The sequence below is a fragment of the Salmo trutta genome, chromosome 20 (assembly GCF_901001165.1).
Source record: "Salmo trutta chromosome 20, fSalTru1.1, whole genome shotgun sequence".
NCBI classification, from domain to species: Eukaryota; Metazoa; Chordata; class Actinopteri; order Salmoniformes; family Salmonidae; genus Salmo; species Salmo trutta.
In genome coordinates this window covers 24,767,888-24,784,303 of record NC_042976.1, presented here as the reverse complement: position 1 = coordinate 24,784,303, position 16,416 = coordinate 24,767,888, and the positions used below count along the sequence as shown (strand labels likewise).

Genomic DNA, 16,416 nt, shown 5'->3' with positions numbered 1-16,416 from the left:
TTCACCCAACTTATTGTGGGAAGCTTGTGGAAGGCTACCCGAAACGTTTGACCCAAGTTAAACAATTTAAAGGCAATGCTACCAAATACTAATTGAGTGTATGTAAACATCTGACCCACTGGGAATGTGATGAAAGAAATAAAAGCTGAAATAAATCATTATCTCTAATATTATTCTGACATTTCACATTCTTAAAATAAAGTGGTGATCCTAACTGACCTAAGACAGGGAATTTTTACTAGGATTAAATGTCAGGAATTGTGAAAAACTGAGTTTAAATGTATTCGGCTAAGGTGTATGTAAACTTCCGACTTCAACTCTATGCTATTCTTATTTAAAATGACACAATACATTATTTACCATTCATTTCTAGTGGGCACAAAATAATCTGAAACACAACCAAAACAAACACCAAATGCATCCAACATGTTTTTAGTCACAAGCTTGATGTAGTCATTGTGTGCTAGGAATATGGGACCAAATACTAAACTTTTCACTACTTTAATACACACAGTGCATTCGGAAAGCATTCAGACCTTTACTTTTTCCACATTTTGTTACATTACAGCCTTATTCTAAAATGGATTCAATAGTTTTTTCCCCTCATCAAGCTACACACAATACCCCATAATGACAAAGCAAAAATAGTTTTTTTGACATTTTAGAAAATGTGTATATATACTGCTCAAAAAAATAAAGGGAACACTTAAACAACACAATGTAACTCCAAGTCAATCACACTTCTGTGAAATCAAACTGTCCACTTAGGAAGCAACACTGATTGACAATACATTTCACATGCTGTTGTGCAAATGGAATAGACAACAGGTGGAAATTATAGGCAATTAGCAAGACACCCCCAATAAAGGAGTGGTTCTGCAGGTGGTGACCACAGACCACTTCTCAGTTCCTATGCTTCCTGGCTGATGTTTTGGTCACTTTTGAATGCTGGCAGTGCTTTCACTCTAGTGGTAGCATGAGACGGAGTCTACAACCCACACAAGTGCCTCAGGTAGTGCAGCTCAACCAGGATGGCACATCAATGCGAGCTGTGGCAAGAAGGTTTGCTGTGTCTGTCAGCGTAGTGTCCAGAGCATGGAGGCGCTACCAGGAGACAGGCCAGTACATCAGGAGACGTGGAGGAGGCCGTAGGAGGGTAATAACCCAGCAGCAGGACCGCTACCTCCGCTTTTGTGCAAGGAGGAGCAGGAGAAGCACTGCCAGAGCCCTGCAAAATGACCTCCAGCAGGCCACAAATGTGCATGTGTCTGCTCAAACGGTCAGAAACAGACTCCATGAGGGTGGTATGAGGGCCCGACGTCCACAGGTGGGGGTTGTGCTTACAGCCCAACCCCGTGCAAGACGTTTGGCATTTGCCAGAGATCACCAAGATTGGCAAATTCGCCACTGGCGCCCTGTGCTCTTCACAGATGAAAGCAGGTTCACACTGAGCACATGTGACAGACGTGACAGTCTGGAGACGCCGTGGAGAACGTTCTGCTGCCTGCAACATCCTCCAGCATGACCGGTTTGGCGGTGGGTCAGTCATGGTGTGGGGTGGCATTTCTTTGGGGGGCCGCACAGCCCTCCATGTGCTCGCCAGAGGTAGCCTGACAGCCATTAGGTACCGAGATGAGATCCTCAGACCCCTTGTGAGACCATATGCTGGTGCGGTTGGCCCTGGGTTCCTCCTAATGCAAGACAATGCTAGACCTCATGTGGCTGGAGTGTGTCAGCAGTTCCTGCAAGAGGAAGGCATTGATGCTATGGACTGGCCCGCCCGTTCCCCAGACCTGAATCCAATTGAGCACATCTGGGACATCATGTCTCGCTCCATCCACCAACGCCACGTTGCACCACAGACTGTCCAGGAGTTGGCGGATGCTTTAGTCCAGGTCTGGGAGGAGATCCCTCAGGAGAACATCCGCCACCTCCTCAGGAGCATGCCCAGGCATTGTAGGGAGGTCTTACAGGCACGTGGAGGCCACACACACTACTGAGCCTCATTTTGACTTGTTTTAAGGACATTACATCAAAGTTGGATCAGCCTGTACTGTGGTTTTCCACTTTAATTTTGAGTGTGACTCCAAATCCAGACCTCCATGGGTTGATAAATTGCATTTCCATTGATTATTTTTGTGTGATTTTGTTGTCAGCACATTCAACTATGTAAAGAAAAAAGTATTTAATAAGATTATTTATTTCATTCAGATCTAGGATGTGTTATTTTACTGTTCCCTTTATTTTTTTGAGCAGTGTATATATATATATATATATATATATATTTATATAAAAATGAAATATTACATTTACATAAGTATTCAGACTCTGTAGTCAGTACTTTGTTGAAGCACATTTGTCAGCGATTACAGCCTTGAGTCTTCTTGGGTGTGACGATACAAGCTGGGCACACCTGATTTAGTTATGGTGACGATGGGTAGGGCTGCCGTTTTATCGGCCCTCAACTAATCATGCTACTTTGTTTGTTTTTTCACGTTGTTCGTAACTTGTTTTGTACATAATGTTGCTGCTACCATCTCCTATGACCGAAAAGAGCCTCTAAACATCAGAACTGGGATTGCTCACCCCAAACTGGACGAAGAGTTTTTCTTCAATGAGTCGGACGCGAGGGATATACTGTTAACACCCGACCAGGCCCCGATTCCCGTGATTCGCTGGAGAAGGAAACTGAGATTTCTAGGCAAAAGATCAGGGTGCCTTGTGAGGACTAGGTGACGAGTGGCTAATCTGCCCCTGCCCTCCATTCTGCTAGCTAACATTCAATCGCTGGAAAATAAATGGGATGAACTGAAAGCACGTATATCCTACTTCACCGAGTCGTGGATGAACGACAACATTAAGAACAGAGAGCTGGTGGGTTATACACTCTATCGGCAAGACAGAACAGCAGCCTCTGGTATGACACGGGGCAGGGGCCTTTGCATTTATGTAAGCAACAGCTGGTGCACGATATCAAAGGAAGTCTCAAAGTTTTGCTCGCCTGAGGTTGAGTATGTTATCATAAGCTGTAGACCACACTATTTACCCAGAGAGTTTTCATCTGTATTTTTCGTAGCTGTCTACATACCACCACAGAGCAAGGTTGGAACTAAAACTGCAATAAATGAGCTGTATTCCGCCACAAGCAAACAGGAAAATGCTCATCCAGAGGCGGCGTTCCTAGTCGCCGGTGTCTTTAATGCAGGGAAACTTAAATCTGTTTTACCTAATTTCTATCAACATGTTAAATGTGCAACCAGAGGGAAAATAATTCTAGACCCCCTCTACTCCACACACAGAGGCGCGTACAAAGCTCTCCCTCGCCCTCTATTTGGCAAATCTGACCATAACTCTATCCTCCTAATTCCTGCTTACAAGCAACAATTCAAGCAGGAAGCACCAGTGACTCGGTCTATAAAAAAGTGTCAGATGAAGCAGATGCTAAAATACAGGACTGTTTCGCTAGCACAGACTGGAATATGTTCCGGGATTCTTCCGATGGCATTGAGGAGTACACCACATCAGTCACTGGCTTTATCAATAAGTGCATCGAGGACGTCATCCCCACAGTGACTGTACGTACATACAGCAACCAGAAGCCATGGATTACAGGCAACATTCGCACTGAGCTAAAGGGTAGAGCTGCCACTTTCAAGGAGTGGGACTCTAACCCGGAAGATTATAAGAAATCCCTCTATGCCCTCTGAAAAACCATCAAACAGGCAAAGCATCAATACAGGACTAAGATCGAATCGTACTACACCGGCCCTGACGCTCGTCGAACTTTTACAGACTACAAAGGGAAGCACAGCCATGAGCTGCCCAGTGACACGAGCCTAGTAGACGAGCAAAATAACTACTATGCTCGCTTCGAGGCAAGTAACACTGAAACATGCATGAGAGCACCAACTGTTCCGGATGACTGTGTGATCATGCTCTCCGCAGCCGATGTGAGTAAGACCTTTAAACAGGTCAACATTCACAAGGCCGCTGGGCCAGACGGATTACCAGGACGTGTATGCGCTGACCAACTGGCAAGCGTCTTCACTGATATTTTCAACCTCTTCCTATCTGAGTCTGTAATACCAACACGTTTCAAACAGACCACCATAGTCCCTGTGCCCAAGAACACTAAGGTAACCTGCCTGAATGACTACCAACCCATAGCACTCACGTCTGTAGCCATGAAATTCTTTGAAAGGCTGGTCATGGCTCACATCAACACCATTATCCCAGAAACCCTAGGCCCACTTAAATTTGCATACCGCCCTAACAGAGCCACAGATGATGCAATCTCTATTGCACTCCACACTGCCCTTTCCCACCTGGACAAAAGGAACACCTATGTGAGAATGCTATTCATTGACTACAGCTCAGCGTTCAACACCATAGTGCCCTCAAATCTCATCTCTAAGCTAAGGATCCTGGGACTAAACACCTCCCTCTGCTACTGGATCCTGGACTTCCTGACAGGCCGCCCTCAGGTGGTGAGGGTAGGTAGCAACACCTCCGCCAAGCTGATCCTCAACACGGGGGTCCCTCAGGGGTGTGTGCTCAGTCCCCTCCTGTACTCCCTGTTCACTCATGACTGCACGGCCAGGCACAACTCCAACAGCATCATTAAGTTTCCTGATGACACAACAGTGGTAGGCCTGATCACAAACAACGATGAGACAGATCATAGTGAGGAGGTCAGAGACCTGAGCATGTGGTGCAAGGACAGCAAACCTCCCCTTCAATGTGATCAAGACAAAGTAGATGATTGTGGACTACAGGAAAAAGAGGACGGAACACTCCCCCATTCTCATCGACGTGGCTGTAGTGGAGCAGGTTGAGAGCTTCAAGTTCCTTGGCGTCCACATCAACAACAAACTAACATGGTCCAAGCACACCAAGACAGTTGTGAAGAGGGCACGACAAAACATATTCCCCCTCAAGAGACTGAAAAGATTAAGCATGGGTCCTCAGATCCTCAAAAGATTTTACAGGTGCACCATCGAGAGCATCCTGATAGGTTGAATCACTGCCTGGTATGGCAACTGCTCGACCTCTGACTGCAAGGCACTACAGAGGGTAGTGCGTATGGCCCAGTACATCACCGGGGCCAAGCTTCCTGCCATCCAGGACCTCTATACCAGGCGGTGTCAGAGGAAGGCCCTAAAAATCGTCAAAGACTCCAGCCACCCTAGTCATAGACTGTTCTCTCTGCTACCGCACGGCAAGCGGTGCCGGAGCACCAAGTCTAGGTCCAAGAGGCTTCTAAACAGCTTCTACCCCCAAGCCATAAGACTCCTGAATAGCTAATCAAATGGCTTCCCAGACTATTTGCTCCCCCCCCCCCCCACTACGCTGCTGCTACTCTCTGTTATTATCTATGAATAGCAACTTTGAAAACCCTACCTGCATGTACATAATTATCTCAAATACCTTGAAACCGGTGCCCCCGCACATTGACACATTGACTCTGTACCGGTACCCCCTGTATATAGCCCCACTATTATTATTTAATGATGCTCTTTAATTATTTGTTTTTCTTATCTCTTACTTGTTTTTCCATTTAATTTTTGGGGTATTTTCTGAAAACTGCATCGTTGTTTAAGGGCTTGTAAGTAAGCATTTCACTGTAAGGTCTACACCTGTTGTATTCTGCGCATATGACAAATAACATTTTATAAAATTGTATTTTATTTGTATTTGGGGAGTTTCTCCCATTCTTCTCTGCAGATCCTTTCAAGCTCTGTCAGGTTGGATGGGGAGTGTAACTGCACAGCTATTTTCAGGTCTCTCCAGAGATTTTTGATCGGGTTAAAGTCTGGGGACATTCAGAGAGTTCCCCCAAAGCCACTCCTGTGTTGTCTTGGCTGTGTGCTTAGGGGCTTTGTGCTGCTGGAAGGTGAACCTTAGCCCCAATCTGAGGTTCTGAGCACTTTGGAGCAGGTTTTCATCAAGGATCTCTCTGTACTTTACTCCGTTTATCTTTCCCTCGATCCTGACTAGTCTCCCAGTCCCTGAAAAACATCCCCACAGCATGATACTGCCATCACCATGCTTCACCATAGGGATGGTGCCAGGTTTCCTCCAGACATGACGCCTTGCATTCAGGCCAAAGATAATCTTTTTTTCTCATGGTCTGATAGTCTTTAGGTGCCTTTTGGCACACTCCAAGTGTCATGTGCCTTTTACTGAAGTGCGGCTTCCGCCTGGCCACTCTATCATAAAGGCCTGATCGATGGAGTGCTGCAAAGATGGTTGTCCTTCTGGAAGGTTCTCCCATCTCCACAGAAGAACACTGAAGCTCTGTCAGTGACCATCAGGTTCTTAGTCACCTCCCTGACCAAGGCCCTTCTCCCCCTGATTGCTCAGTTTGGCCGGGCGGCCAGCTCTAGGAAGAATCTTGGTGCTTCCTAACTTCTTCCATTTAAGAATGATGGAGGCCACTGTGTTCTTGGGGACCTTCAATGCTGCAAACATTTTCTGGTACCCTACCCCAGATCAGTGCCTTGACACAACCCCGTCTTGGAGCTCTACGGACAATTCCTTCAACCTCATGGCTTGGTTTTTGCTCTGACATGCACTGTCAACTGTGGGACCTTATGTAGACAAGTATGTGCCTTTCCAAATAATGTCCAATCAATTGAATTTACCACATGTGGACTCCAATCATGTTGTAGTAACATCTCAAGGATGATCAATGGAAACAGGATGCACCCGAGCTCAATTTTGAGCCTCATAGCAAAGGGTCTGAATACTTATGTAAATTATGTATTTGTGTTTTTTATTTTTAATACATTTGCAGAAATTTCTAAAAAACAGTTTTTGCTTTGTCATTATGGGGTATTGTGTGTAGAGTGATGAGGATTTAAAAAAAAAAAATCGATTTTAGAATAAGGCTGTAACGTAACAAAATGTGGAAAAGGTCAAGGGGTCTGAATACTTTCCAAATGCACTGTAAGTGAATTTGTCCCAATACTATGTACAAACGTTGCTGTAATGTTTAAAAGGTTCACCCAATATGGATGAAAATACCCTCAAATTAAAGCTGGCAGTCTGCACTTTAAGTGATGGAGTAAAGAGCCAAAACAACTTCAAAAGATTTCACTGTCCCAATACTTTTGGAGCTCATTGTATTTTTCTGGTTTACACTCTGTTTTGTTTTGTCTGATAACATGGGGATGCAAATTATGTCTGTCCAGGGTTAGCTTTTGGTTCATATTCTTTAGTTGGTAGGTCTTGACTTGAAATATCCCCATCCCCTCAGTAATACCAGAAGAGTATTAACCAGAGATAGAGAGAGAGCAATCAAGCCAAGCAAGCCATCTCCAGAACCTGAGCCATTGTTGCTAGCTAACGCTAATATCCGGGCCATGCAGCTCTGTGAGCGTCTTGGGGATGCAATCGTTGGCCTTTTCATTGGCCTGTAATGATTCTGCAGCGTGGTGGCTAATAGGGCATTATCAGAGCCTGCGCCTCAGAGGACAGCTGATTAATGTCAGTGGAGAAGACAGGGGCCTAGCCGGGGCCTGATAAAAGGGTGTAGGGATTGGAAGGAGCAGGATGATGAACGAGCTACAGGGCCCCATGTCCCCATCTCATTAGGAGGGCCCGGCCCCCGGCACTGGACGCTCAGCTAATGTAGTGAGGCAGCACTGTGGCTGTGGCCAGGAGCTCTAGGGAGAAGGATTCTGCAGGGTGAGGAGAACTGATAGCTGGGAAAGAACTATTCAGAGGTGTGACCTGTCTGATAGCAGCTAGGAGGGTTGGTGCAATTTACATATAATATGAGATTATACGTGAGGGTGATATACCTGACAATTCTGTCAGTAGAGGAAATGTTAAAAGCATTTACTGAATTACTTTGAGCTAATTTCTGACCAAAAAGATGATACACAGCCACCCCACTTCTCTCATTGTAGCTCCACTAAACCAGTAAGGATTTTGTTTGAGGATCTGAAGAGAGAGTACCAATTATTTATTTTACATTTTATTTCACCTTTATTTAACTAGGCAAGTCAGTTAAGAACAAATTCTTATTTACAATGACGGCCTACCGGGGAACAGTGGGTTAACTGCCTTGCTCAGGGGCAGAACGACAGGTCTGTACCTTGTCAGCTCTTGGGATTCGATCTAGGAACCTTTCGGTTACTGGCCCAACACTCTAACCACTAGGCTACCTGCCACCCCCTGTATTATTCTCCATCCCATCATTCCTTCACACACCTTGAGTGTGGTGTGTGTATGTGTGTGTGTCACCTCAATCACTGCCACCACCTGCACTCCTCCTCTGTCCATAAAAAGGCAATTACATCCGGAGCTATGGAGCTTATTGATAACTAATTTGATTATTCTTAAGAGGGCTGTCGCCCTTCTGGTTGACAAAGGGTCATCTGACGGGGTCTGAGTGACATAGAAGTGATAGGGGGCGTTGTAATAGGCTGCCCTCCTGACCGCTTCCTTCATCTAGAGGGCCAGGGAGAGGACCAGATGGATTCAAAATGCACTGCCTGAGAGGAGAGGGAAGAGATAGGGGACCACAAACACTTTCTCATGCAAATGTGCCTCCGTCTGGTCCCCTCCACCCCCTCCTCAGCCCAACACCAGGGCTCAATAGATGAACAAACGACAAGGATGAACAAATGTTCCATCAACAACTAAATAACAGGAGAGTGACCCATCTGCCTTCGGTTTACTCTATTTTCACTGAGGGTTAGATACAGGGACTAATGTGCAGGTAAGGAGAGGAAGTATTTGCAAACAACACCATCTTCTTGGAACAGGAATATCTGAAATGGGCGCACGCTGTAGGGCATTCTTCTACCCAGTTTACTGTATATTCAATCGTTTGTACAAGGTTATTAGGTCAAATCTGATATTTCACCCATACAAATCTAGTATTTCACCCATACAAATCTAGTATTTCACCCATACAAATCTGATATTTCATTACATCCTGCAGTTAGTTAGACAGCGTAATAATACATGGCTCAGGCACTATTTGACTTGTATTACTGGAGAACACTGGTAAGAAGATAAGACAAGACTGACAAAGGTTCCATATAATTATAGTTTTTTTTATGTCTGAGTGTATCTTTAAGACAGGAAGGAATGTGACTAAATGTAGGACCTTCATAATAGTACGGAATCATTGAATTAGGCAAACAAATAGCATAAACAGTGCTGTGGTGCTATATAATCATGCTGGGAAAGATATATGGCCTCACTGTATAACAATACATTACAGTACACAGTATGCATGAGTGTAAATACCCACATGTTTTAAGGAGAGCAGATGGTTGTCCAGTTCCACTAAACATGCAGTAAAGGAGCAGGGGTTAAAAGAGAGAACCTCTTGGAACCATACCACCACTAATTATATGAGGGCTCAAGGGTATTGGGTAGAGTGCAGTTGGTGGGTGACAGAGCCTCTCCTCTCCTCTCTGTGACTGTGACAGCCAGGCAGCAGGCACTGTGGGTGGCGAGGCTGCACAGTTGTTTTGGGATATATGACCCCATGGGGGGGTCAAAGATTTATTAAAGAACCAGTAAGTATGTGTTCAAAACAGAGCCGTGGCCCATTACCTTCTCCTCTCCCCACCCCCCACCTGCTCCCTGTACAGCTGCTGTGGAGAGGAAGGGACACCATGAAGAACAGACACGAATGCACGTGAAGGCACACAGACGCACACACACTGTCAATTTGTGGTGGAGAAGACAACAGAAAACACACTGTACATAGAACAAACATTGCCATAAACACAATATTTTCATAGCTTTGTACCAGTGACCACAGAATGTGATTTGAGATTCATGTAGATGTTGAAAGTATAGCTGTGTCCAAATACTATTTATATTATTCAAATTACTTTTACATACATTTTTATTTGAAAATACAAGTAGTTGAATATTGGCATGTATTTGAAAATACAAATAAATACTCCCATGCATTTGAACCCAGGTCCTAGGAGTATTTGAAATAATGTGTTTGGAAATAATTATTTGAAAATATTTTCAAATAGTAGGCTTTATAGGACATCATTTGAACATGCTTTCAAAAACATCTAATAGAAGTAGTTGATTTTGACCATATTATTTGAAAATACTGAAAAACACACAAAAAAGTACTTAAATAACAAAAAATTAAACACACATTTATTTGAACCCAGGTCTGGTTAAAAGTCATTACAGTTTTTAATTTAAAATATACAATTAAAATGTTGCTGTCTAAAAGGGTGCTGTCATTTAAATATAGAAAAAAGTATTATCTTGTATTCCCTGTAACTCAAACGTGACATATGAAAATCGTTCAATCCAACAGCAGTTATTATTATTATTATTATTATTATTTAGCAGTGCATAGAGAAAGTGCATGATGTCACATGTAAACAAATGATAATGACTGTCATCAGTGAACCTACATCTTGTTATACGACTAAGGTCAGGGTCTATTTCAATCCCACTGATCACTGACTCTGACCCCCACCTCTATTTTCCCAGCAAAGAGTTCCTCAAAGTCATCTTTAAAAGAGGCCCTGCTCTCCTGTGGAACATTGATGTCTAGACGGCTCCTCTCAATGAAAGAGACGGGGGCCTCCGCCCTCACGCTCATCCTCTCCTCCTTTTGTCCTCCTGGTGTCTCTCCATCTTCCCTGCTGGCCAGAGACAATCCCTGGCCTCCGTCACTTCCGAACCGTGTCGGAATAGTGAGATGCCCCGTTGACCCAGCAGCCCAGGTTCGGGGGCGGACCCCATGATCGCTCATGCAGGGCAGGAACACAAGCGAATGCCTGGCTGCACTCATAGGGCTGGCGGATGCAGCTGTCAATCACACAGAAAACAACATCATGACTGCAGACTGAATATATATTTGCTGCTATCATGGCCGACATAATGTTGACATGGCATGCATTCCCACAACACACACATTTGCCAGGGTAGGGATTTTATTGAATGCTTCACTCAAAGGTGAAATGGTTCAGGATTCTGGTCACAAATCTGGCATTCAAATGATTGCGTTAAAGTATAGTGTACCTGAGCATTAGGTTGAGATTCACTGCTTTCCTCCTATATTCCAGTCAGAGCCAGCTCTGTTCCAGTAAACATCCCCCTCTCCTCCTCCCTGCCTCCTTGTTGTCCTGTCTTATCACAAGCTAATGACTACACGGCCACACCAGCCAGAGGGAGGAGCCACAGTGTTCCTGGCTCTATTCACACCAGAGGGGCTCCCTCTACAGAGACCCCCGCCCACAAAGGCCGCTCTCATTCCCTCATTATCAACACCCATAATTGTTTGTGCTGCCTGATAATAGCTCTCAAAGCCTCTCCATATCAGCAATAACCTTCTGTCTGAATGTATAGGAGGCCGCAGTGTATCCTCTCTCCGATTCAGAACCATTTCCCCAAAGTGCTGAAGGACTTGGCTTTGGGCTCTGTCTGCTTTCTTGATGTAATCCGGTTTGGCTGTTCTCTCTCACATTTCAGAGAAGAAGAAGCGTTCTGTGTTCATTAACGCACTGTGATTGTGATTGTGTCAGAATGGTCTGGCCCTCAGGGGCCATCTGGGTCCCTCTATTTCCATATTGGTTATTAGTGGCTTTGTACATTAGCTGCATGGGTTTGCCGTTCGCATTCCAAACCACAGGCACTGCGCACCAATATTGTTGTCTTATTAATTACATTGCGGGGGTGTAATGAAAATCTCCAGATACATCAGGCTTGCGGCCTTCAGTGCGGTGTTATATTATGTGAAGAAACGTTCGCCTTAATTAAACGACACACTTTTATTAACGTGGGCCTTTAAGAAATGAAAACTAATCCCTTTTCAACTGCTGTAATTAGACAGACTGTAAGGATCATTAGTCAGTCACAAATTACCCGCTTACACTGGCTTCTAAATATTTGAGAGGCACTGCTTATAAATAGCGAGGGTATTGAAAGGATTTAACCTGAAAGCAGATTATTGTTTTCATAGTTATTGATGTGGAGCCATCAGACCAATGTTACTCTCCTGGTGTTCACTCACAGCTGTAGAATACTGTCTGACTCCATGTCGGTTTGGCATTGAGAAGAGTTTACAATAAGCTTGTAATTACATCTATTAGGAATACTGTCTCTCCCCCCTCCCTCTCTCTCTTTTCTCTCTCAAACAGACTGACTAAATGTGTCTTCTGAGTCTCGACAGTGACATCAGCATGGCTGTTATCACTCTGAATATTGTCGGCCACCCAGCCAGACAGTTCCAGCAGGGGGCCAGGGCTACTATTGGCTGCTGGACACTGGGCTGAGAAGAGAGGACAGGCTGTTGGTGTGACAAGGAGAGCAGCAGTGAACAGGTCTATTTGTGGCGTCCGGTAGGACTTTAGAGGAGCATTTCAACACTCTGAATAAGTGAAGACAATCTGGAGGCCATTCAAACTTCTCTACTCTCTGTTTAGACACTAACCAAACTATGGTGACAGCTCTGCCCACCTTCTATTTCAATAACTCTGATGATAGGTGGGTTTAAACCCCAAAAATACTTTCAACAATGGGTATTGACAAGGTAACACTGGGTAGAATGGAACCTGTTTCTCAGCCATGCTGGTTTTTAGGCCTAGAGTAGGCCTAGGCTTAATCTGTGTATTGGAAACTGGTAGTAAGCCTCTGTCTGTCTGTATGGAGTGGAGTGAGGCTCACCCACTTGTAGAGTATGTGTGAGCCCTGGCCTGGCTTAATCCCTGACCTAGTCCCTGACCTCTCCATATTCTTCACTCTCTCTATTCGCCACAGTTTCCAGGGCTGCCCCTGGCCTTGCTACTCCTGTGTGTGTGTGTGTGTGTGTGTGTGTGTGTGTGTGTGTGTGTGTGTGTGTGTGTGTGTGCACGCGCGTCCTCACATATCCCCTGCCTGCCCCTGCTGGTGTCCATCCAGACTGGACAGGCTGCTGACCACTCTCCCTGACCCTGGCTGGCTGCTCACCACACCCATAGTAAAGACAGAAAAACCTGCGCATGGTATTCATGGCAGTATATGTTGCTCCCATGCTATTCCCCCTCCACAAACATGGACAAGGTTTTCAGCTGCAATAGTCTTCATCAGAACACCATCATCAAGTTTGCTGACGACACCACGGGGGTAGAACTGATCACAGATGACGATGAGGCAGGTTAGAGGAAGGAGGTCAGAAAACTGGAAAATAATGACATTTTTCAAGGAACAGAAACAAAACCTGGAATGAAAGGGATCCAACAGAACCATTCTTTCTAAAAGCATGGGAACAGGTTAATAACCTTCTTTTACCTTCAAGGAACTTTTTTCTAGTCCCACAACAAAGCCCTCACTCTGTCACTCACTCTGTCCCTCACTCTGTCGCTCACTCTGTCACTCACACACTTATTCCAGTGTCTGCCTGCAAGCTGAAAGTATTTGCTTGTGTGTGTTTAGGCTACCTGCCCCTCCCCCCTCTGAAGCATATGTTACTGTACTTACAGAAGATAGGGAGAGAGATTTTTAATTAGCCAGCAAAGAATGGATTCACTTTTTCAAAGCTAGTTAAGGGTACTATAGGCCTAATTATCTCATTTCATGTTGGATTTATTACTTCTCCTCAACCCTCTCTCGCTCTCTCTCCACCTGCAAAATTCTGTCGCATCTTGGGCCATAGACTACACTTGTCTGTCCATCATGCATGTAAACAACTAGCTTGCCTGCTCTATCAGCACTGATTGGTGAAGTCATTTAATGAGCTAAACGTAAAAAACGGTTTATTTCACAGGTTAAAAAAGTAACAGAAAGGAACGATGTAAACCAGTACACACACACACACACACACACACACACACACACACACACACACACACACACACACACACACACACCACATACGCTGCTGCTACTGTCTATTATCTATCCCTGTTGCCTAGTCACTTTACCCCATATCTATATGTACATAGCTACTACCTCAATTACCTCATACCCCTGCTGCACATCAACTCGGTACTGGTACTCCCTGTATATAGCCATGTCACTTTTACTAGTTATTGCTATTCATTATTCTCTGTGTATTTATTCCTTGTGTCACTTTTTCCATTTTTTTAAATTTATTTTGCATCTTTATTTTAACTGTGCATTGTTGGAAAATAACCAGTAAGTAAGCGATGTAAGTAAGCACTAACACCAGTCTAAAGAACCAGTAAGTAAGCACTAACACCAGTCTAAAGAACCAGTAAGTAAGCACTAACACCAGTCTAAAGAACCAGTAAGTAAGCACTAACACCAGTCTAAAGGACCAGTAAGTAAGTGATGTAAGTAAGCACTTACACCAGTCTAAAGGACCAGTAAGTAAGCACTAACACCAGTCTAAAGGACCAGTAAGTAAGCAATAACACCAGTCTAAAGAACCAGTAAGTAAGCACTAACACCAGTCTAAAGAACCAGTAAGTAAGCACTAACACCAGTCTAAAGAACCAGTAAGTAAGCACTAACACCAGTCTAAAGAACCAGTAAGTAGGCACTAACACCAGTCTAAAGAACCAGTAAGTAAGCACTAACACCAGTCTAAAGAACCAGTAAGTAAGCACTAACACCAGTCTAAAGAACCAGTAAGTAAGTGATGTAAGTAAGCACTAACACCAGTCTAAAGGACCAGTAAGTAAGCACTAACACCAGTCTAAAGAACCAGTAAGTAAGCACTAACACCAGTCTAAAGAACCAGTAAGTAAGCACTAACACCAGTCTAAAGGACCAGTAAGTAAGCACTAACACCAGTCTAAAGAACCAGTAAGTAAGCACTAACACCAGTCTAAAGAACCAGTAAGTAAGCACTAACACCAGTCTAAAGAACCAGTAAGTAAGTGAAGTAAGTAAGCACTAACACCAGTCTAAAGAACCAGTAAGTAAGTGATGTAAGTAAGCACTAACACCAGTCTAAAGGACCAGTAAGTAAGCACTAACACCAGTCTAAAGGACCAGTAAGTAAGCACTAACACCAGTCTAAAGAACCAGTAAGTAAGCACTAACACCAGTCTAAAGAACCAGTAAGTAAGCACTAACACCAGTCTAAAGGACCAGTAAGTAAGCACTAACACCAGTCTAAAGAACCAGTAAGTAAGCACTAACACCAGTCTAAAGGACCAGTAAGTAAGCACTAACACCAGTCTAAAGGATCAGTAAGTAAGCACTAACACCAGTCTAAAGGACCAGTAAGTAAGCACTAACACCAGTCTAAAGGACCAGTAAGTAAGCACTAACACTAGTCTGAAGGACCAGTAAGTAAGCACTAACACCAGTCTAAAGAACCAGTAAGTAAGCACTAACACCAGTCTAAAGAACCAGTAAGTAAGCGATGTAAGTAAGCACTAACACCAGTCTAAAGGACCAGTAAGTAAGCACTAACACCAGTCTAAAGGACCAGTAGGTAAGCACTAACACCAGTCTAAAGAACCAGTAAGTAAGCACTAACACCAGTCTAAAGAACCAGTAAGTAAGCGATGTAAGTAAGCACTAACACCAGTCTAAAGAACCAGTAAGTAAGCGATGTAAGTAAGCACTAACACCAGTCTAAAGGACCAGTAAGTAAGCACTAACACCAGTCTAAAGGACCAGTAAGTAAGCACTAACACCAGTCTAAAGAAACAGTAAGTAAGCACTAACACCAGTCTAAAGAACCAGTAAGTAAGCACTAACACCAGTCTAAAGGACCAGTAAGTAAGCACTAATACCAGTCTAAAGAACCAGTAAGTAAGCACTAACACCAGTCTAAAGGACCAGTAAGTAAGCACTAATACCAGTCTAAAGAACCAGTAAGTAAGTGATGTAAGTAAGCACTAACACCAGTCTAAAGAACCAGTAAGTAAGCACTAACACCAGTCTAAAGAACCAGTAAGTAAGCACTAACACCAGTCTAAAGAACCAGTAAGTAAGCACTAACACCAGTCTAAAGAACCAGTAAGTAAGCACTAACACCAGTCTAAAAAAACAGTAAGTAAGCGATGTAAGTAAGCACTAACACCAGTCTAAAGGACCAGTAAGTAAGCACTAACACCAGTCTAAAGGACCAGTAAGTAAGCACTAACACCAGTCTAAAGGACCAGTAAGTAAGCACTAACACCAGTCTAAAGGACCAGTAAGTAAGTGATGTAAGTAAGCACTTACACCAGTCTAAAGGACCAGTAAGTAAGCACTAACACCAGTCTAAAGAACCAGTAAGTAAGCACTAACACCAGTCTAAAGAACCAGTAAGTAAGCACTAACACCAGTCTAAAGGACCAGTAAGTAAGCACTAACACCAGTCTAAAGAACCAGTAAGTAAGCACTAACACCAGTCTAAAGAACCAGTAAGTAGGCATTTCACTGTTAGTCTACACCTGTTGTTTATGAAGCATGTGACAAATACAATTTTATTTGAATGTACTGTTCCATAGCGAGGAGGCTTTTTTTTTTAAC

General features: G+C 43.9%; 1 long non-coding RNA gene across 1 annotated transcript; it reads right to left on the bottom strand.

Annotated features, from left to right (window-relative positions):
• Nucleotides 1–10,132: 10,132 nt before the first annotated feature.
• On the bottom strand, nt 10,133–11,095 carry LOC115155349 (uncharacterized). Its single transcript, XR_003868032.1, has 2 exons — nt 11,026–11,095; nt 10,133–10,812 (listed from the first exon to the last, which is right to left on the bottom strand). It is a non-coding gene; the product is annotated as an uncharacterized LOC115155349 (long non-coding RNA).
• Nucleotides 11,096–16,416: the final 5,321 nt, after the last annotated feature.